The sequence below is a fragment of the Amblyomma maculatum genome, unplaced genomic scaffold, assembly GCF_055883805.1.
Source record: "Amblyomma maculatum isolate TAMU_Amacu unplaced genomic scaffold, ASM5588380v1 scaffold_15, whole genome shotgun sequence".
Classification (NCBI taxonomy): domain Eukaryota; kingdom Metazoa; phylum Arthropoda; class Arachnida; order Ixodida; family Ixodidae; genus Amblyomma; species Amblyomma maculatum.
The window spans coordinates 6,556,336-6,580,526 of record NW_028146740.1 but is presented as its reverse complement, the minus strand read 5'-3'; the positions used below and the strand labels follow the sequence as shown (position 1 = coordinate 6,580,526).

The window sequence follows — 24,191 nt, the reverse complement described above, 5'->3', positions numbered from 1 at the left end:
CTCAGTTTAAAGCGCGTTTAGGCGCAGATTCCTTCGCAAATTCCAACAGTTTTTTTTACCTGTAGTTGGACTAAAATCTTCAGACATGGAAACGTCTGAATCTTTCAGTTTAGACTGAGTGTTTAGCGGCATTTCTTTTGTTTTGTAGTTGGAAACTTTTACTATTATTGGTCGCGTGTTGGTAGGGTCTGCATGCCGATTCGGTGGGCCCGGGCGATATCAGTACTAGAAATGGTAATTGACATTCCTTGGTGTATTGCATTCACAATTTTTTCTTCTGATTGCAACCATGTTTCGGTGCCTCTAGCGCTTTCAGATATACCGAAAAATAAGAGGTTATCTCTGCGGGATCTATTTTCGAGATGATCAATTCGGGCTCTTAATGAGTGGTTTTATTTGACTAGGCATTCAGCAGTTGCTTTCAGAGCATTCAGGTCCTGCAGGAAAGATTCAAGACCCGCAAGTTTGGTCTCAACAGTAGTAAGCCGGTTTGAAATATCAGTAACATTCACGTCTAGTTCCTCTTGGTTGCATGTAATAGTTTTAATTGAGTTCAATATTTCGACCTGCCCCTGTTCAATGTTTTGTTGAGCGGATACTTAGGTCCTCTAAAAGGGCGAATATGGCACCGCTGTTAGATTCGGGTTTTGAGTGCTGCTACGAGTGTTATGGCTAGGGCCAGGGTTTAATTCAACGTCTCCGAACAAGAGCAATTTGAGCACACAGTAACACTGGTTACATTTTCTAACAGCACTTGTGGGCAAGAGAGCATAGCAATGCAGACATCATTTAAACGCTTGGATGAAGCTGGATGAAAGGATGAATAAAACGAAAGACATTGGTCGCTCGCATCGTGTCGCTGCTCCCATGCCCACAGAAGGGTGGCGACGGTGCAGCCCATTTATATCTTTTGCGATGGTCAATGTCGATCCGGGGTTGCGAAGCGGTGATTAACTGTGTCATGAAAGTATTCAGTGGGCATTTGACGCCGGCGCACTCCCATCAAAAAGCGCTGATGGGCACATAACTGGATCCGAAGCGACGCTGCAGAGGAAAAAACGAAAGACATCGGTGAACCACATCGCTGCTCTCATGCCCAATCTGTAGTTGCAGATATTAGAAACAATAAAGCGGGCGGCAAGTTACGTGATTAGGATCACAAATAGAGCATGCATATTCTTGTTTGGGTCTCATTAATCTCCTATAGAAATGAAGCTTAACGAGACTGTCTGCAGCTGTGAAATGGCGGCGTAAGAAGCCTAGTGTGCGGTTATCCTGGTTAGATATGTAGTTCACGAGCATTTTCCAAGAGAGATTATGTGTTATGTAAACGCGAAGGAATTTGTGCGATGAAACAGGTGATAGCGGAGTGGTATTAAGAAGATAGCGAGTTTGGTTAGATACACGGATGTATTTGCATTTAGTAGTGTTAAGCTTCATAAGCCAGTCGCTGCATCATGAAGAAATTGTATCCAAGTCTGACTGCAAACATGCTTCATCAAGGAGATTAGTCATGATACGGTAAGGAACACACTCATCTGCAAAAAGTTTAATGCGGGTTGAAACATTGTTAGGAAGATCATTAATATAAATTAGGAACATGTGGGAACCTGACCCAGAACCTTGAGCTGCTCCAGAAGTTACAGAAATTAGAAGCGAGTCATAACCATGGTCTGTGGCATGTTGGCTTCGGTTAGAAAGAAAACTTTTAATCTAGCCCAATATCTGGTTATCAGTGCTCAGAGCACTAAGCTTAATTAGTAGTAAATGATGCGAAACAGTGTCAAAAGCCTTAGCAAAATCCCCCCAAAATACAGTCCATAATAGATTCAACAGCCGGAAACCATCATGCACAAGTCAATGACCTAAGGAGTCCCGAGCCGCTGCCATTTTATGGAATGTGGGCTTTTTTACGCGGCGCCACTGGTTTTTCGCTTCATCCCATTCACATGCAACACCCTTCATTTTAATCTTGTCGCAGACAAGTGTAACCTTTTCACCACCGTTTCTTTGCAGACCACGACAGTCGTCTCGAATGGAAGCTACATCAACAACCTGTGCGAACAAAAGAAGAGGGTCGGTCATCGTTGTTGATCCCGTGCTGCCAAAACGCTCCCTCCGTTGATGTCCATATTCCTAGCGTTTTTCGGGTAAATCTGTCGGCCGCCATCGGAAAAAAGCGTTCGTTGGTTGAACTCGTCCGCCTTGTGAGGTGGACAGGAGAAAACATTTATGTATGATGATATGATTTGGGAAGGGAGGTGGACAATTTTGCTTCACTGTGAGGTATTCCTCGCTGGTCTGTTATGTGGTAGAACAAAGCAGCAGCACCTGCATGAAAGGGTTGGTTATCGCTCCAGTACTGCCGAGCCTACTCGCGAGTACTGCCACAATGCAATCTCATTATCCCGGTTATTTCCTTTCGTGGTCGGGATCTGCGGCTACTACCTTTCTCTAGTAGATCCCCTCCAGTGCCATTCCTTTCGGAGGACGCTGAATATTACAGTAACGTCAAGTATTAGCATACTCCCAGAAGGGAAAACCAATCACCCTACCATTAACGCCAGCCGAAATGAAATTAGCTCCGTGATAATGCAGGATAGGTACCCGTTAGCTAGCTCATATCGGCCTTTGATGGAGACGCAGCAAAGATGTCCTCAGATAAAGATGCTCGCAATCATTCGCTGCTGAGAAAATTTTCAAGGCTATCTTTTGCACAGCCAGAAGACATCGTGGAATCTGATCACAAGCTTAAAAAAAACTGTTATGTTAGTGCCCTCCTCGCCTGCAGCGTATGTGACTGAGCCTACAGAAATACCCTATACTGGCAAGCATGTACAGTCTTTGTCAAAAGTGTACAGCCCAGGGGGTCTGCTTCTGAGCCGCTTCGTGCGGCTTGTAATGCATGTCCAGTGTTCCGAATCTCTCGATGGAAGATTTTTTGTCCTACCCTCTCCAATGGGAAGGACCTCCACTAACGCTAGAGTAGCGCCGATATTTGCATCACAAGGAGCCCCCCCGGGCTCTCCACTTTTGACAAAGGCTGTACATGCTATCGGCGTCAAATGAAACGCGGAACGCACGGCGATAGGCCCAACTGAGGCCACCTGCCTGTCGTTATCATAGAGGCGTGAATTTCCGGTTCGCGATAGTTTGCTTACATTTTATTTGGCGTTTGTTTTCTTGTTTTGCCACCTTCTACCTTCAAGGTTTTTCTCTCCTTGGAATTCAATTTGTTACCTTTAGCGATCATCGGCTGTCCTCTCTACTTATTACATGCCCTGCCCATGCCCGTTTCTTATTTTTGATTTCCATTAGAATGCCAGTATCGCTAGTTATTTGAAATGAAATGACATTTATTTCAGCAGAATCGGGGTACATATACTTGGGAATTTTCGTTTCTACATCTGCTGAAGTTCACGAGACAAAAGGCGTCTATGTGGCGCCTGACGGGGCCTCATGACCTTCATGCACGCTGTGCGGCGAACAGTGCCAGTATTTGCTGAAGGAGGCCTTTTACTCTAGACAGATCACATCACATTCAAGCGCAGTCTTTTTCAGTTCAAAACAAAAAAGAAGTAAACATAAGTAATAAAAGCAAAAAGGAAGCATCGACAAGAAAAAACGAACAACACAATCAAAACAAAAGAAAGAAATATACAAAAGTAATAAAAGCAAAAACACAGCATCGACAAGACGAAGCTAACAGCAAAAAGCAGTTTCACACATTCTTTGGTGACGTCTCAGGTAACATCAGGTTGAAAACGTTATCACGGTATAACTCGCCAACAACCACAATTGAAGGCCAATCCTGGTTCTGAGTTAACATTCGATATTAGCCAGCTCGTATTGGTTGCCTTTTGTTTCTTATTTCAAGTTTTTCTTCTCAGGTCTCGATAAAATGAAAACATTATCGCGACATTTGATAATAATGTGCAACCTTTAGCAGTAGTGCTTCTTTCACTTGTTTTTTAAAAGAATAGTGTGTTTTAGAATCGTTTGCGATGGAATGCAGTTCTGGAAACGTGTTTAGTAATAACGGCAGCTGATAATCTGTTGACTCCTCCCCGTACGTTGTTCTAGCGCGTTGTTTCACGTATTTTTCATCTCTTAACATATGACCACCGTCTGGTCATCTGTATTTCGTAAAGAAATTTCGTCCGTGTGATTTTATTTTTAAATACAGGTAGTTTGCCAGATTCTGCTGGAACACATAAGTAATGCGTAATACTTTATATTTTAAAAACAATGGGAATGCATGTTCATATCGTGATTAATTTGCTATAAATCTAATACACTTGTTTTGCAGGCCGTACAGTTTTTCTAATTTACCCTTACCAGTGCTGCCCCAAACTAGTATGCAGTAGTATAGGCGGGAGAAAATCATTGCGTAACAAAGTTTCTGTTTAAACCAAGCTGGCAAAATAAACCTTAACCTGTTGAGGAGGCCAAGCGTTTTTGAAACGTTTATCCGTAGTTTTGATACGTGATGTGTCCAGCTCAGATATTCATGGAAATGCACGCCTAGGAACATATGTACATCCACTCTATTAATTTGATGGCCCTGAAATGTTAACTCTATATTATTGTTAATTACATTTTTTCTTGCTCGGAATATTATATAATTGGTTTTTTCTACATTGAGCGCTAGTTTGTTTGAGGATAACCATGTCGACAGAATACAAAGCCACTCATTTGCCGTATCCATTACTTCAACAAGATCGGGACCACAGAAAAACACATTTGTGTCATCTGCGTACAAGATAATGTTAGGTGTCCGCGGTATCATTACAACATCGTTTATATAGAGAAGGAACAGTAATGGTCCTCAAATTGAACCCTCTGGCACACCATATTTTATAACTTGCAAACTTGATTTAACGTTACCAAACCCAACGTACTGGAGTCGATTCTGCAAATAACTCTTGATTAAACGAAGCGAAGTTCCACGAACACCGTATCTTTCCAGTTTATGGAAAAGAATGCGATACTTTATGGAGTAGAAGGCCTTCTTGAAATCTAAGAATATGCCTACTGTGTAAAGTTTATTTTCAATGCTCGAACTGATTTTTTCTTTTATGTGTAACAAAGCAGACTCTACTGATTTACTTTTCTGGAACCCGTACTGCTGCGGTTTGATGACGCCCTTGCTGTATAAGAAGCTTCCCAATTTACTGTTGATTACGTGCTCCGCTATCTTTGAAAACACAGGAAGAACGGAAATAGGACGGCAGTTCCCGAAAAACATTCTTGTCGCCACTCTTGTGTACCGCGCAGACGCGGGCAATTTTCATTTTTTCAGGAAACAAACCGTCAGCAAGATACAGTTACAGCTGTGTGAAAGATGTAAGCTGAGCAGGTTAGCCACCGCTTTCACTGGACGAACTGCTATTTCATCGTACCCGCTAGCACAGCTGTCCTTGAGACATTTCAGCACGGATTCAACTTCATACAGCGTAGTTGGAGGTCAAAATATTGAATCTGCCAACCGATCATCAAAATACAATTCAGAGTGGGCGCTATCGCAGATATGCGTAATGCCCGACGTTAGAAAATGAGTATTGAATTTTTCAGAAAATGTGGAGCCTGAATAAGCATAGCCATCAATTATGAGTTCTTGTGGGGCAGTATGCGCATTTTGTGAAAGAAGGGATTTCATTAGAGGCCAAGCTTTTTGGGGCAGCCGTAAACTGTCGTAAACTTGTTAACATAATACTCTGTACGGGCTTTTTTCAGGCCAGTGTTAAGCTTGTTTCTAATCTTCTTATATTGCAGAAGTTTACTTACATCTTTAGTCCTGATAAATTCCTGAAATAGCCTGTCTCGAGATTTTATTCTTTACAAAAGTTCCCTTGAAATCCATGGCTTTCTTGCTTTACGACATATAACGACTTTCTCGACAGAAAATGTTGCTTCATAGAATTTAATTACTTTGTCAACAAAAGCATTGTACGCATCATTGGCATTTTGAATGCTTAAGACTTCACTCCAATCTGTATTTGATAGCATGCTACCAAAAATAATCATTCCATTTTCGCTAATGCATCGTCGATGAAGCAGAGTGCGAGGAGTCTGGTTTTCAATAGGGTAGAAACAGAAAAAAGGCACGTGGTCACTAATACCAGTTGCTAGGACATCTTTTAAACAGCTAGTAAAACACAGATCAATGAGCGTTTAACTTCTGGCGGTCACACGAGTGGGTGCATCAATAACATTTTTCAGTCCAGCTGAATGCGCTGATTCAAGGAGTGCAACTGATGATGAGTCTTTGCACAGTACATTAATGTTGAAGTCCCCCACAATAAGGACGGGAAGACCTTTCGATGTGAGATATTCCATGAAATGTTCAAAAAAGTTGAACACGGGAAGGAATCCGGAAGGTGGGCGGTATAACACTGTTATAGTAAAACCTTTGGAAGGGATTGTAAGCACTTCGTAGTCAATGGTGACTACAGAGTATTCTTCTAAGACAGTATAACTGAATGTATTACTAATGTATAGTGCTACACCACCACCCCTTTGGCGATCGCAACAGAGGGCTTCACATCTATAACCATCAAACTGAACAGCATCATGTTTGTCAGTAAACCATGTTTCCGTAAAGCACAAAACGCTGAATTCATGTTCCAGGGATGTTAAATGGCTAAATATTCCTAGTTGTTTACTACGCAAGCTTTGCGCGTTCAGGTGAAAAACTGAATCTACGCAGTGGGTGTTGATGGATTAGAGCATCAGCGAAAGGCTGTCCGTCATAGTAGCCGTATTGCGGGAAGGCTGTGACATGGGTCAAAGGCATTAACAGGCAATTCGCGTCTTTCAGTTGATCTTGCTGAGATCATCTTCAGTCTTTATCAGGATGGCGAGCTCACCTGCCCTTTTCCTAACATAGATTCTTCCGTTCCTCTGCCAAGAAAATTCGTACGACTTCTCGGTCGCCCTTGTTTTGACTAGCCAAAAGAGCTTCTTATTTTGCGGGCTCAAGTTATCGAACTTTTGTCCTCAAGAGTGATCGTTTATCACCCCATTGGTTTTTCAGCGTACGTGAAGAAAACCGCCCTGGAGGGACTTTGTTATGTTTGCAAGGGTGTCTGTGAAGTGCCTCTACGTCTCGCATTGTTGCTTCCGGGATTTCCAGCTTCCGTGCGATAGTGTTTAGTTTTGCCAGCAAATTTTCATCTTTGGTATGTTCCATGCCATGAATTTCCAGGTTCAGTCTACGGCTATACTGATCCAGGTCGTTTATCTCTCCTTTCAGTTCTTTAATTTTTTGAAGGGACGCATCCGACTCTACTTTGTCTACCCTTTCCCTCAGTTCAGTTATCTCTGTTTGTTGGGCTGTGACGAGCTCTACGACGCTATCATATTTGTCCGATAAGAACTTGCAATTCCTTTCAATTGCTTCCACAGTTTCTTTCATGGTCATAAGTTTCTCGATATTGCTCGGGAGGACTCCAATTTTCTTGTTCATATTGGCTAGCCTCGCCACAATGTCAACATCATTGTCATGTTTAGCCTTTCCAGTGTTCTGGCTACCTCTTAACTTTGAGGCTTTGCATGTTGCCATGACTTTCCTACGTCACGCTTGGCCTTTACGGCTGCCTCTGCCACTCCTGCGCAATTCCCGGCATTGTATGTGAAAGCACACTCAGAACAGCTTATGGCAGTGGAATCTTTCTCGATGGCTACGTGACATGCCAGACAGATATCAGCACTGTCCTCATCAGCCATCATGCCAAGTAAACCAGTAACAATAGCAGCAGCAGCAGTAGCGTCAGAAAAAAACTATTGTTTGAGCTCTTGTTCAGTTCAGGCGTTCAGTCGTGTCCGACTCTTCGTGACCCTATGGACCATGTCACGCCACGCTTTCCGGTCTCTCACTATCTTCTTAACATCACATAGCTTCATCTGCAATGCCTCGAGAATGCCATCTAACCATCGCGTTCGCTGCCTACCCCTTCTCCGGCGACCCTCAACCTTTCCCAACATCAAATCTTTCTCCAGCGACTCCTCTCTTCTCATCAGATGACCAAAGTAGCTGAGCTTTAACTTTAGAATTTGACCCTCCAATGAGCAGTGAGGGTTTATGGTTGACAATATCGACTGATTTGATCTTCTGGCAGTCCAAGGAACTCTTAAGAGTCTTCGCCAGCACCACAATTCAAACGCGTCAATTCTTCGGCGGTCAGCCTTTTTCACAGTCCAACTCTCGCATCCATACATCACAACTGGAAAGACCATAGCACGGGTTATACGGATCTTGGTTGGCAGACTAATGTCTCTGCTCTTTACTAGGCGGTCAAGGCTAACCATTGCTGTCTTTCCCAGAAGCAGGCGTCTCCTAATTTCATGGCTGCAGTCTCCTTCCGAGGTAATCTTGGCGCCCGAGAACAGAAAATCTGTCACAGCTTCCACTTCTTGTCCATTGATGCTCCAGGACTTGATAGGGCAAGACGCCATGATCTTCGTCTTTTTAATGTTCAGTTTAAGCCCAAACTTCTCACTCTCTTCTTGTACGCGTATCAGAAGTCTCTTGAGTTCCACTTCACTTTCTGCCATTAAAGTGGTATCATCCGCATATCTAAGGTTGTTGATACGTTTTCCAGCAATCTTCACTCCAGCTGAAGACTCGTCCAGACCGGCCTTCCTCATGATGCACTCTGCATATAGGTTAAATAGGCAGGGCGACAGTATGCAGCCTTGCCTCACCCCTTTCTCAATCGGAAACCAATCAGTAAGACCATGCCCAGTTCTGACTGTGGCGTCTTGCCCTTCATTAAGGTTCCTGAGGAGACAGATGAGGTGAATTGGAACTCCCATCTCTTGGAGAGCTTGCCACAATCTGCTGTGATCTACGCAGTCAAACGCTTTCGCATAATCAATAAAGCAGAAGTAAATGGGTTTCTGGAACTCTCTTGCTTTTTCCATGATCCAGCGAAGGTTGGCAATTTGGTCTCTAGTTCCTCTGCCCTTGCGAAACCCAGCTTGCACGTCCGGAAGCTCCCGATCCACATACTGCTGCAGCCTACCTTGCAGGATTTTTAACATCACTGTGATGTTATATATGGGCCCAGGTCCGTTCAGGAGCTCTGGGCAGGTAGCAGAGCAGGTTCACAGACACACGGACGCTTTTCTTTTCTTGACCAATTAACGTAACTGGCAACAGACATGCATACAGCCTAGCTTATCCTAATAGGATATGTCCCAACACAAAACCGTCCTACTTCTGGTTTTCCGCTCGTGGACTAGATGCCGGTGCAGGCGAGTCCGCCGGTGCTCCGTTCACGCCAGTCGCCCGAGGACTCGGTAGCGCGGCAGGCCACGCTCCGGCGTCTGTGTCCGGCGTCTGCTTCACAGTCCGGGGTACTGCGGTGTACCGCGGGGTACCGCGTCACGCCCGGGTACTGCAAAGTGCGGCACCAGTGCGGCAGCACAAGTGTGGCGGCCAGGCACGATGGAGCTGGGCAGTACCAGACCCGGACCAGGTGCCCGGCAGGTGCTGGCGAGCCGGCCTTGTACGCCAGGCCCAGGACGATGAACTCCGCCGCCAGTGACGCCCAGGAACGTCCGACCCGTTCGCTTGTCGGAACAAACTCACGCGCACTGGCCCGCCCCGCACGCGGCCACACTTCACTTCCTTTCGAGCCACCCGCACACTCGCCACAATCACCATCATCACAACCTCCCCCCGTTCCAAGACAGTTTCTTGCAACTGTTCTGGCGCCGGGAGGGGGGAGACGTGGCGGGAAATAAATGCACAAACTACACAAATAACCACAAAGCAGAAACACACAAAAATTCGTCACAATCCACACACCATTCACAATCCACAATGCAACACACGAGTTCGTTTTTTTTTTTTTCTAAATCCCGTTCCAGTCAGCAAAACACACTACTACACCTTTCACACACGGCTCATGTAATCGGCACCAACGTTATCGCTCCCTTTTATGTAGTCTATGCTGAAGTTGTATTCCTGGAGGAATAAACTCCGAGAGACTTGACGCCAACTTGACGTCCGTTGCGCACTGCGTTCGATGCAAGCTCACAGAAGGTAGTTCTACTGAGTCCTCTTCAGGTGTCTCTATGTCCAGTGAGGTGGAGTCGAGTTCAGCAGCTGCTGAGACTGGATGCATAGTCGGAGGGTTCCGTTCTTCGTACTTCTTCAACATGTTAATGTGAAAAATTTTCCTTTTATGTCCTAGGTCCACGATGTAGTCCACATCGTTTCTACGGTCTATCACATCGTATGGACCTTTCCACTGCATGAGCAGCTTATTGGATTCAGTCGGTAACAAAATCAGAACCTTGTCACCTGGTAACAGTTTTCTGGGCCGACTTTTCCGGTTATAATACAGTTTCTGTTTCTGACGTGCTCGTGCTAGTTGTTCGTGAGCAATCTGGCACGTATCCTCCAAACGGTTTCTGAGCTCGACGAGGTAGGTGTACGTTGACCGAGTATCTCCATCGATATGCTGATTGGTCCAGAGCTCCTTCAGTACTGTTAGTGGTCCTCGCACATGACGGCCGTAAATCAACTCAAAAGGAGAAAACCCAAGGCTTGCTTGTGGAACTTCTCGGTATGCAAACAGTAACGGTGCCAGATACCGATCCCAAGACCTAGGTTTTTCTTGGCACATCCTCTTCAGCATAGTTTTCAATGTTCCATTGATCTTCTCCACAAGACCATTTGCCATGGCATGGTAAGGTGATGTCTTCAGAAGCTTGATGGAAAGAAGACGACCAACTTCACTCATGAGCTCTGAGGTGAACGTGGCTCCTTGATCGGTCACCATTTCTTTCGGTATGCCAATGCGGGAAAACATCTCAACGAGCGCTTCAGCAACATGCACAGCATCAATAGCTGGAAGGGCGACGGCGTCTGGGTACCGTGTTGCAAAGTCAATCAAGGTGAGCACATATCGGTTTCCTTTATCAGACGTAGGTGAGAAAGGTCCTATGAGATCGACGGCCACTCGTTCGAAAGGAGTGGTAATCAGTGGCATGTTGCCTAAAGGGGCAATGCGAACTTTGCCTTTCGGTGTTGTTCTCTGACACTTATCACATGACTTAACGAATCGTTTAACATCTCCATGTATGTCAGGCCAATAAAAGTCCTGAAGTATACGATCAGTAGTACGTCTGATCCCTTGATGTCCGGCCATAATACTTTCATGTGCTATTTGTAAGACTGATTGCCGGAGTTTTTGTGGAACAACAACCTGCTTGAAGAACCTTCCCGATGTCATACAGTAATATCGATAAAGAATATCCTCTTCTTCACAAAAATGGTACGAATTACCTTTACCTGATCGGAATTCCTTATCTACCTTAAGGAAGAGCCGTTTTAAGGATACATCTTTCTGCTGCTCTTCTGCTAACTGGTCCTTTGTCATGTCACACAGAAGAATGGGTGGCACGCACAGCGGTGTTTTCTTTTCTGTTGGCTTGGCCAAGGCTGCAACACATCGTCTAAAATTCACAGGTCGCTCCTGTTCTCGGGAATCTTGCGAGGTATGAAGCTCTAGGCTGCTTGAGGTCATCCAGTCGTGATTGGGATCATCTGGGGCCCTGACACCTGGTATATTCCCAAGCACGAGATCATACAAGGGCCGCTTCATGCAAAGCGCGGTCACCTCGCCTTTGAAATATGGCGTGTCCACTGGTACTCTTGCCACCGGTAACTGGGTTACCGTACCATTGACAAGTACTATCCTCTCGGTCTGCCCTGTGAAGCAGTTCTTTGGGACCAAACCCCGGCGGACAATAACGACATTACTACCAGTGTCTCGAAGCACGCACACTTGTTTCCCCATCACAAACCCTTCTACAATGGGCATTCTTCCTGTTGAATTCTGAGGTGCGTCTTTACTGACCTGCGCCCAACTGCTAGAGTCGGATGGGCTCCGGGCCGTATGCCAGTCAAGATGATCAGCACGTTTGGGAGCCTGAATTGCAGAGCATGCGGCACTCTGTTCTTCCTCTTGGTGTCGATTCCTGCAGTTTTCGGCCTTGTGTCCGACCTTTCCACACGAGTTGCACTTGAGCACCGGTCTAGTGGACGTGCGGCAATCGGAAGCCCGATGTCCTGGACGATTGCATAACATACACCGCAACTGGTGTTTATTCGGCAGGCTGACGGAACTCTTGATATGAGGTTTCTCTTCGTCAGGGACTTTACCGATGTTCGAATAGTTCTGAGCTTCCAAGTATCGATCGGTTGCGTCTGCCATGATGTCGAGTGTCTTGCACTCCCGTTCTTTCAGAAACACAACGAGTTTCGGGTGGCAACACCGCAGGAACTGTTCACCGATCACATGATCGCGCAGGTCTTCAAATGTCTTGGCAACGCTCGCCATTTCGATCCAATGGTCGAAGTAACCCGAAAGCCTGGCGGCTAACTGCCTTCCCGTCTCGCCATCTTCTGCTCGAGCTTTTCGAAATTTCTGATGGTAACCTTGAGCCGTGAATTTAAAGCGCTGCAGAAGAGCCTTTTTGACCTTTTGATAATCTAATGAATCTGCAGCTGACATCCTGCCGATCACGGTCAAGGCTTCCCCAGTTAGGCACATACTTACGGCCATCGCCCATTTATCTTGAGGCCAGTCCTGTCCCACTGCCACACGCTCAAACCGTTGCAAATAGGCATGCAGGTCATCTCGTCGCTCGTCAAATAGGGGTAGCAGTTTTTGAGGGTTGAAAAGCTGTACTTGTGGCGCTGACACTATGGGCTCGATATCATCTGTCGTGTTGCTCCTCGCTCCTTCTTGGAGTCTGAGTTTCAATTCCAAGATTTCTTTCTCTCTCTCCGCGGCTATGCGACTTTGCTCTCTTTCAGCAGCACGTTCGGCCCTTTGCTCCGCGCGTTCCTTATCTATCCAGTCTCTCAGCTCGGAGCCTGAGAAACCCAGCTGAGCGCCCAACGCGGCTAGACGCTCTAGGTCCATCTTTGCTCAAACGTCGCGATGCGTGTGAACCCGTCCTCGACTCTCTGCCCTCTCTCTGAATGATTAGTTCCTTGAATCTACTAATTTCTAGGATCCTGGCAGGCTCGCCAAATTGTGATGTTATATATGGGCCCAGGTCCGTTCAGGAGCTCTGGGCAGGTAGCAGAGCAGGTTCACAGACACACGGACGCTTTTCTTTTCTTGACCAATTAACGTAACTGGCAACAGACATACATACAGCCTAGCTTATCCTAATAGGATATGTCCCAACACAAAACCGTCCTACTTCTGGTTTTCCGCTCGTGGACTAGATGCCGGTGCAGGCGAGTCCGCCGGTGTTCCGTTCACGCCAGTCGCCCGAGGACTCGGTAGCGCGGCAGGCCACGCTCCGGCGTCTGTGTCCGGCGTCTGCTTCACAGTCCGGGGTACTGCGGTGTACCGCGGGGTACCGCGTCACGCCCGGGTACTGCAAAGTGCGGCACCAGTGCGGCAGCACAAGTGTGGCGGCCAGGCACGATGGAGCTGGGCAGTACCAGACCCGGACCAGGTGCCCGGCAGGTGCTGGCGAGCCGGCCTTGTACGCCAGGCCCAGGACGATGAACTCCGCCGCCAGCGACGCCCAGGAACGTCCGACCCGTTCGCTTGTCGGAACAAACTCACGCGCACTGGCCCGCCCCGCACGCGGCCACACTTCACTTCCTTTCGAGCCGCCCGCACACTCGCCACAATCACCATCATCACAATCACCTTGCTAGCATGCGAAATAAGCGCGATCGTGCGGTAGTTGGAACAATCTTTGGCACTGCCTTTCTTTGGAATGGGGATGTAAACTGACCTCCTCCAATCCTGTGGCCACTGCAGGGTTGTCCAAATCTTTTGACATAATGTATGCAGTGTGTTAACAGCGTCGTGGTTGAGGTTTTGAAGCAACTCAGCTGGAATACCATCAATTCCGCTAGCTTTGTTCTTAGCAAGGCTGGCTAAGGCCCATTCAACTTCACTCTTCAGGATGCCCGGCTCGAGATCAGCAATCACAACCGTCCTATGTTGGGTTTGCACATCCGGGTCCTTCTTGTACAGTTCTTCTGTGTATTCCTGCCACCTCTTCTTTATCTCTGAGGCTTCAGTGAGGTCCTTGCCTCGTTTGTCCTTAATCACGCCCAGCTTAGCACAGAAGCTTCCTTTGATATCTTTGATTGTCTTATACAGAGCTCTTGTGTTCCTTAATTGGTTGTTGTCCTCAACTGCTTGACACTGTATGTTCAGGAAGGCATTCTTATCTCTCCTTGCTATTTTCTGAGAATCCGCATTGAGAACCTTGTATCTTTCTCTTTCCCCCATACCTTTTGCCATCCTCCTTTCCTCAGCTATTTGCAAAGCCTCTTCAGATAACCAGTTTGCTTTTTTGCATTTCTTTTGCTTTGGAACTACCTCAGTAGCAACTTCTTGTATTATATCACGAACATCAGTCCACATCTCTTCGGGCTCTTTGTCTTCTAGATCTAATTCTTGAAATCGATTCCTCACTTCCACAGCATATTCTAATGGAATCTGATCCAGATCATACCTGAAAGGCCTTCTAGTTTTCTGCGTTTTCCTCAATCGAAGCTTAATTTTGGCAACAAGAAGCTGATGATCGGTGCCACAATCGGCCCCAGGCTTTGTTTTTACTGCTTGTATAGCGCTTCTCCATCTCTGCCGGCAAATAATATAATCGATCTGATTCCTGTACAGACCGTCCGGTGAAATCCATGTGTACAGGCGCCTCTTGTGCTGGTGAAAATGAGTATTCGCTATGGTCAGGTTGTTTTCTTGACAGAACTCTGCTAGCCTCTGCCCAGCTTCATTTGGCTCACCAAGACCGAACTTGCCTGTAATTCCGGATATTTCTTCACTCCCGACCTTAGCATTCCAGTCTCCTATGAGAAAAACGACGTCTGATGATGGGGTGCGGTCTAAAAGGCATTGTAGGTCCGCATAAAATCTCTCAACGTCAGCTTCTTCAGCAGCAGTGGTCGGTGCATAGACTTGGATAACTGTTATGTTGAAAGGGTGACCTTGGATCCGAAGCGAAATCATTCGGTCGTTTTTGGGGTTGTACCCTAGCACTGCTTTGTCCATTCTTCTGTTTACTATGAGAGCGACCCCATTCCTTCTCTTGGATTCGTGCCCACAATAAAAGACATAATGGTCGCCGGAGTTAAATTATCCCATTCCGGTCTACTTGAGCTCGCTGATACCCAAGATATCAATGTTCAATCTGTCCATTTCTCGCTTGACGATATCCAGTTTACCTTGCGTCATAGATCTTACATTCCATGTTGCTATGTGATATATCTCCTTGCAACATCGGACTTTCAGGTCGCTTCCCGACACATCCACAACTGAGCGTCCTTTTGGCTTTAGCCCAGCCGCTTCATTCGTCCTGGAGCTACTAGGAATCGCCCTTTGTTCATCCCCAGTAACATGTGGGACGCCTTCCAACCTGGGGGGCTCATCTTCTGGCGCCATATCAATAATGGTATTGTGACTGGCCATAGGGTTTTCTTGGCAGGAAATACTGGAGTGGGTTGCCTTTACCTTCTCCAGTGAATCACATTTTGTCAGAACTCTCTGCCGTGGCCTGTCTATCTTGGGTGGCCCAACACAGCAGAGCTCACGACTTCGTCGAGTTTCGCAAGCCCCTCCGTCACGACAAGGCAGTGATCCATGAGCTCTTACGGCAGGCAAAAAATACAACTAGCCTGTAACAGCAAGGCGAGCGATTAAACGATGGAAGGAACTGCCGCCACTGCTGCGTGCTATGTGGCCGCCCCGGGGGTATAGCTGTCTTCTTATAGTCTTGTCCGGTGGTGACGTAGCGTTGCTTCCCTTGTAGTGCAGCTATTTGTCGATGACCTGCCAGCTGATCATGCGTGCACGTGGTCAGAAGTCTGCAACAGCAAGACGGGCGATTAAACGTTGGAAGGAACTGCCGCCCCTGCTGCGTGCTATTTCTCTGACTTACTCTGCGCGTTTCCTACCTTAACGTTACATCTACTATTTTTCGTTCCATAGCCCTCTGCTTTGTCCTCAACTTAAGTAGAACCTTTTTCGTCAGCCTCCACGTTTCTGCCCCATAGTTGAGTACAGATAAGATGCAACTGTTATACTTTCCTCTTGAGCGATACTGGTAAGCTGCTAGTCATAATCTGCGAGTATTTGCCAAATGCGCTCCATCCAGATCTTATTCTAAATGTTACACCCCTTTCATGGTGGCGATGTGCGGTTACTACCTCTTCAAACGCTCTTGAAACTCTATTGATAAACACTCTTGAAACAATATCGATAAACAATGACATCTTTGAAGGTACAGTTTTGATCACATGTTGAGCGCTTGTCGAATAGTGGCCCGTGTGTTTCTTAAGAGCGTTTGCCGAATCCGCACCAGTGAAATGCTGCTGATTTTAGGCTCTACTGCTTCAGAAACTCTGCTGCAAGTGATACATTTTGATTTTCTAGTTCCTTTCTACTTCTGAACAACAGAAAATAGTGCACGACCACCGGTTTGCCAGGAGCAGACACGAGGTGGTTTGCATTAATGGAAAAGTAGTGCGGGACATCTCCTATCTACGAAAAGGCATCATATTCTATATTCTTCTCGACCAATCAACAATCCTGTCTGATCAGCGCTGGTAACAACCGGTATAGTGAAACTTAAAAGAACAACAGAAAAGATATTGTTCTTTTAAGCCCCATTATACTTACTCACTTACTCATTGAGCAACACTGACCTCACTAGATTGTTGATTGGTCGAGCAGATCATAGAATGTGATGACTGATCGCAGCAATTGCATATGTGCTGTATACTTTTGCATTAATGTAAACCAGCTCGTGGCTGCGCCTGACTAACCGTTGATCATACACCATTTTCTGTTGTTTCGCAGTGGAAAGGAAACACAGAAATTAAATGCCCGTTAATGAGAACGAACAAATAAGGATTGCATTGTTGGTGAAGCCATAAGATGAGCTGGATTGTTCATTCATTTTATTTCAATTGATCCGTAAGGTATGAAAGTAGGTATGAGGCTGTTCTTTGTGTAAAAAGGCTGATACGTTTGGGAACTCCTCGCATGTGTATGCTGAAATAAACAATGGAGATATTAATTAAGGTGCGGTATATAGTAACGGAAAAGTAAATCAAAGCGATCTCTACACTGCACCACGTCAAAGCTCAAGAAATTGCATTTCTTTTCTAAACTCAGTTCGCACTGCCTTTCACTTTAGGCAAGGCATCGAACGCTACCTCCACAAAGTAGAGTTCTGGGCTAGTTGGTAATACATGATAAGTGGGAGGCTTAGCGCGGAACAGACAAGGACCTTGTCTGTTCCGCGCTAAGCCTCCCACTTATCATGTGCTACCTCCACAACTCGGCAACATTACAATACGGTTTATGTCACCCAGGTAAACAATATATGCTGGAGCCAAAGATCGAATTGTGAATATAAATGGCAAAGGAGGTCACAAACATTACTGTGCAGAAAATGTCAAGCAAAATGACCAACTATAGCAACTGAAATCAATGGAAACAAAAATATACTGTAAAATGGGGGAGCTCCACCGATTAAGATAATCCACAATCTGTGACAGAGGCAGATTATGATCTCAATAATGTGTCCGTCTGAGGGCAAATACCGTATCGAAAAAGTACAGCACTGCGCCGAACAACCCGTCAAGAACGGCCACCGTTTAATAGAAAGAAAATGTCGCAACCCCGACTGACTTTCCACTGGCCCCAACGTCCGCGATCGAGACAAGGCTCTCTCTCTCTCTTTCGTTCTGACAAGGCTGGCTTGCTCTCTCTTTCTCTTTTTCTGACAAGGCTGGCTTGCCTGCTAGAGATATGTACATAAGTGTTTCATGATCTTGTAGCACATACTGTACAACACTGGAATAAAAACGAGAAAGAAGACCAAAACACTCACCAAATTGCAGACGGTCATCCCGCACTGGCTTTTTGCCTTGAATTAAAACGCCTGCGGCTGTTCAACGTCACATTGTCATCGCTCAGGAGCTGCAGCCAAACAGCTCAGTCCTCCAAAGAGTTCAATGCTTACGAGTCTCACTTTTCTTCGCGCTCGTATTTGAACAAAACCAACTTCGTGATAATCACCACCAAAGAACATAGACACGGTGCTTCGCTCACAGCACAAAATGCCACTACGGTGGCGGGCAAGCGCCAACTAAGCCACCGCAGCACTCACGCATACCCGCATCGCCGTGCAAAGAAAACACACGCAGAAACGGGGCGCAGAAAAACAGTTTCACTACGGGGAAGACACCGCTGCTCGAATCCGGCCTGCTGAAGCCAAGGCTGTTTCGTTGAGGAGCAACGACGGAGAATGCAGAGCAGGGACACAGCGGGGCGCTCCCCCCTACCGACAAGACCCTTTCAGACTTGCTGGCGCCGTACGCGGGCAGAATAGGGAAGGGGAGAACGACAAGGCGGCCAAATGCGTGCTTAAGAAAAGGGTCGTCGAAAGCAAATGCGCGTAATCCTCATTACAACGAATGTTTAGTTATTCTTGCTCACTCAAGTCACCGTGCCATTAAATTTTGACTATTAGAACACCACAATGCTTAAAGCGACCAAATTTTAGCGTGCTGTCCACTACAGGAAAGGAAAGAAAAAACGTAGAACTTTCGAAAGACACACACATCGGTGAAGGATTCTCATGCAGACTAGGCCTCATTTTGCGGCAACAAACTATGGGCAAAAAATATGAAAGGCTATATATGGGGCTGAAACGTGGAGGCTAACCAAGAGAGTTCTACTTAAGTTGAGGACAACCCAGAGGGCTATGGAACGAAAAATGGTAGGGGTAACATTAAGAGGTAGGAAGCGTGCAGAGTGGGTCAGAGAAATAACTCAAGTTACCGACATTCTAGTAGAAATTAAGAAGAAGAAATGGAAATGGGCAGGACATGTAGTGCGAAGGGAGGATAACCGATGGTCGCTGAGGGTAACAAACTGGATTCCAAGGGAAGGAAAGCGTAGCAGGGGGCGGCAGAAAGTTAGGTGGGCGGATGAGATTAAGAAGTTCGCAGGGGTCAAGTGGATGCAGCTAGCACAGAACCGGGTTAAGTGGAGAAATATGGGAGAGGCCTTCGCCCTGCAGTGGGTATAATCAGGCTGATGATGATGATGATATATAGGGAGGGGGTTGAAGATCGAATGGGTCCGGTAGGACATAAACGTAAAGGAGATGACACATTCTTTGACAAACGCCATATCCCGGCCAAAACGTAGGTTAAAAGTTTACCGTTTTTCTACCGTGTGTCATCGCCTTTACGTTTATGTATATATAGCTGCAGAACTTTGAAGAATGAATTTTTTTGTGTTTTAAAAATTCATATAACATCGTCTTGTCCGCCTCTTCGAACTAACCGCCGAACTGTGGTAATTAAAAAGTTAATTAGTAGATTTTAGTTCATTAGCTACATTAATATGGTATTTCTTATTGTCACGTAGTGGTGACAAGGTCGATGACTCAAATGAAGAGTCGGTGATCGCACTGAAGAAACTCTTTATTGAGCTGACTTACGCCCGCAAAACAACAAAGCAACTCGGCGGCGGCGGTAGCAACAAACGTGCTCGTCCATCGTCGAACAAAGAATGCCCGTCACACTCGTCAACGCTCAATTTAAAGGCTGCTCAGAACAGTCTGGATAGCGTCGCAAACAGCTACTAGCACGGGCCAGAACATTGTGGAAAGACACACGAGTGGCCGCAATCTTCGAGACAGATCTCGGTGCATCTTGCGCTACAACGAAACTGATAAAGGTGTAACTAGCGACATCGAGCATTAACAAACAAAGATTACGGAACTGATACGCGTTCCAGAATCAGAGTGAAAAGCCTTTATGACGGCGGCTGTTAACAAAACAACAAATACAGTTTTGAAGGTTTCGCGGCATTACTCCCCCCTTAAAAAAAACATCGCCTAGATGTTCCAAAACAAAGCAACTTAAACATAAACACTGCAAAGTTTAAACACCACACATTCTTTAACGCGCGTAATATGGCTTCATTCGTACAACATGTACAATTTCTGGGCGTACTCGTCGCCGGTGTGATGCTGACGTTCCGTCGGGAATGACTTCATAGTCCAGTGGTCCGACGCGGGGAATGATTTTGTACGGCCCAAAGTATCGACGCAACAACTTTTCACTTAATCCGCGAACTGGTGTCCAAACACACACTTGGTCTCCTGGATTGTACTCTGCGTGGCGTCGGCGTAAGTTGTACCGTCGGCTGTCGGTGCGCTGTTGGTCTTTAATACGCAGCCGTGCGAGTCGTCGGGCTTCCTCTGCACGCTGCATGTAGGCGGCGACGTCGAGGTTGTCCTCGTTGGTTACGTGCGGCCGAATTGCGTCGAGCGTCGTCGTGGGCTCCCTGCCGTACACAAGCTTGAACGGGGTCGCTCTGGTCGTCTCCTTGACTGCCGTGTTATACGCGAAGATCACGTACGGCAAGATGGCGTCACAGGTCTTGTGTTCAGCGTCGACGTACATGGCGATCATGTCCGCGATCGTTTTGTTCAGGCGCTCCGTAAGGCCATTGGTCTGGGGATGGTACGCAGTTGCTCGTCGATGGCTTGTATGACTGTATTCCAGGATGGTTTGCGTCAACGCTGCCGTAAATGCCGTTCCCCTGTCCGTGATGAGCACTTCTGGGGCGCCGTGTCGCAAGAGAATTTGTTCGACACAACATTTGGCGACTTCTGCCGCGGTACCATTTGGTAGGGCTTTTGCTTCGGCGTAACGCGTAAGGTAGTAAGTGGCCACGATGATCCACTTGTTACCCATAGACGAAGCTGGGAAGGGGTTGAGGAGATCCATCCCAATTTGTTGAAAGGGCAGGTCTGGGGGCGGAATCGGGTTTAGTAGTCCTGCTGGTCTGATAGGCGGCGTCTTGCGTCGTTGGCACTCACGACATGTCTTCACGTAGTGGGCAACTTCGGCAGGCAGTCGCGGCCAGTAGTACTTCTCCTGGATTCGACGCAACGTGCGTGCAAATCCGAGATGGCCTGCTGTGGGCTCCATCATGCAACGCCTGCAGAATTTCCTCCGGGACGTTTTTAGGCACTACAAAAAGTTGCGCAGTCCTGTTGGGTGCGAAGTTCTTCTTCACGAGGAGGCCATTGCGTAACTCGAACGAAGATAAATGTCGCCTGAACACACCAGGAGGGCAAGTGGTCTTTCCTTCTAAATAATCGGCTAGCGCTTTCAGCTCAGGGTCTGATCGCTGTTGTTCTGCGAAACTGCTGGCGCTTACCGGTCCCAAAAAGGCGTCGTCGTCATTGTCCTTCGTGGGAGCGTCGACGGGAGCGCGTGATAAGCAGTCTGCGTCGGAATGCTTCCGGCCCGACTTATAGACTACAGTCAAGTCAAATTCTTGAAGTCGTAGGCTCCACCTGGCAAGGCGGCCGAAGGGATCTTTCAAATTGGCCAGCCAGCAGAGCGCGTGATGGTCGCTTACCACCTTGAATGATCGGCCGTATAGGTGTGGACGAAACTTAGAAGTCGCTCAGGTGATCGCAAGGCCCTCCCTCTCGGTCATCGAGTAATTGACTTCGGCTTCTGTGAGGGACCTGCTAGCGTAGGCGATTACGTTCTCCTGTCCGGCACTCTTCTCGACGAGGACGGCTCCTAGGCCCACACTGCTCGCGTCGGTGCGAATTTCGGTCTCAGCGTTTTCATCAAAGTGGCCAAGTACAGGCGGGCATTGCAGGCGGCGCTTAAGTTCGTCGAAGGCTTCTCCTTGCGGTGCTTCCCATTTAAAAGGTACGTCAGCCTTTGTAAGCTGCGTCAAAGATCAGCGAAACGTTTCTGACAAATCGTCGATAATAGCGCTCAGCCCAAGGAATCGGCGCCCAGCTTTCTTGTCGGCAGGCGGTGGGAATTGTGCGATTGCTGCTGTTTTCTCCGGGTCTAGGCGAATACCGTCCTTGCTAACAATGTGACCTAGAAACCGGAGTTCTTCGTAGGCGAAGTGACACTTCTCTGCTTTTAGCGTTAGTCCCGATGAATTAATGGCTTCCAGCACTGTCTTTAGTCGTTTTATGTGGTCTTCAAAGTTTGACGAGAAGGCAACAACGTCGTCCAAATATACCAAACCAATTTGCCACTTCAAGCCTGCCAGGACTGTCCATTACTCGTTGAAATGTGGCTGGTGCGGAGCAGAGGCCAAATGGCATCACCTTGAACTCAAAAAGACCGTCCGGTGTGATGAATGCGGTCTTCTCGCGATCTCTTTCGTCGACCTCAATTTGCCAATACCCGCTCTTCAGGTCCATCAATGAGAAGTACCTTGCATTGCAGAGCTGGTCGAGTGTCTTCGATGCGGGGAAGCGGGTAGACATCCTTCTTAGTAATGCTATTCAAGCGGCGGTAATCAACGCAGAAGCGAAGTGTGCAGTCTTTCTTCTTCATCAAAACGACTGGTGCCGGCTAGGGGCATTTTGATGGCTGGATTACGTCATCACGCAGCATTTCCTCAACTTCTTATCACAATATCTCAGCAATAATTCAATTTTTTTTGCTGCCGGATATGCGGTGACAGTGTCACCAAATCCCGCTTATTAGATTTTATTTGGGTGTCGTTAGTGTCCCTTTAAGCATGGACACTTTTTTGGAGTTCTCTGCCATCAACACCAGCTGGTAGGCTCTGTTGAAATCAATTTTGGGGAACTGTTGGCCTCCGGCTAGATCGACAAGAAGGTCATCGATTCTTGGAATCGGGTACCGGTCCGTATCAAGGCAAGGGTTGACGGGTATTTTGTAGTCACCGCACAAACGCATGCCGCAGTCCTTCTTGACTACTGGTACCACAGGTGTTGCCATTCACCTGCAGTCACAGCAGTATTATGCCAAATCTGTCGAGCTTTTGCAGCTCTGTTTCGACAGCTGGCTGAATGGCGAAAGGAACACGTTTTGCTTTTAGATTGTTCGGGCGGGCGCCTCCTCGTAGGAAAGGTTCCGCACGTTCACCACAAATGGTTCCTACCTCATCCATAAAAAGGCTTCATATTTATGCAACATCGCCTCCAAGCGTGCGTGGTCATTATCTTGAGAGCAGTATGCAGGTGACAATTTGTTCAGCGCAAAAATTCTGCTCCAGTTTAGACGGATGGTTCGAAGCCAGTCTCGGCCGAACAGAGCAGGACCAAGAAATTTTGCTGGGCTAGTTGGTGCAAAATTTCAAAAATGGACGAAGCGCCAACAGGACATTCACAAGGGGACACGGAAAGCGCTCAAGTTCACGTCCGTCTAATACGTACAGTGCCAGGATCACTACTTAATCTCCGTGTCGGAACTCGACGTCAACCACTCCTTTTGGCACGACCAGAGCTCCCGAGTATGTAAAGAGCTTTAACGAAGTCGGTGCAAGGTTGTTGGTGTTGCCATATCGTTTTTTAAACAGCTTTTTTCATTTCATTTTATTACCCGCAAGCGCATACGCATTACAGAGGGGAGTGGTATATTATATGTGATAGAAAGCATAGAACACTAAATGAACAAAACACATCAAATGCTAAACGAACAAGGGAAACAATCGTACAGTAAAGAAAGAAATACAAGTGGAATAAATTGAAAACAATCGGTGGGAAAACAGCATTATACCGCGAAAAAGAACAGCAACACTGGGAGAAAACAAGCACGAAAAACGAAACACTGAAATAAGATAATAGTCAGGAAAAACAAAGTGTCACGGATCAGCTTCAAGATATTGCATCAGTGATGAGCGAAATGAATCTTGATCTTGGATTAATGCGATATCGGGCGGAAGGCGATTCCACTGTACTGACGTACGAGGTAGAAAGGAATGAAAAAGGGCATTAGTATTGCAAGTTATGACATTTACTTTGTAAGCATGATCGACGCGGGAGGAGCGATACGATGGCTGCGAAATGAAAGTATGTCTCAATTCGTAATGATGTCAAATTTTGTGAAAAAGGCTACGACGTGAAATTTTCCTTCTAAGCTGGAGAGATAGTAAAGATATATCGTTAGTTTCATTGAAGTTATGCTGCTAGTGTGACTGTAATTGGAAAGAATGAAACGCGCCGAACTATTTTGAACCATCTCTAGTGAGGATGTTAGGTTCGTGAAACCGAGATCCCAGATTGCAGAAGCATATTCAATATTTGAACGTACCACTTCTTTGTACATAGTTATTTTAGTCAAAACAGGTGCCTTCGAA

At 46.6% G+C, this 24,191-nt stretch overlaps 1 pseudogene; it reads right to left on the bottom strand.

Annotated features, from left to right (window-relative positions):
* Positions 1-392: 392 nt before the first annotated feature.
* Positions 393-1,082, bottom strand: LOC146171981 (uncharacterized; annotated as a pseudogene).
* Positions 1,083-24,191: the final 23,109 nt, after the last annotated feature.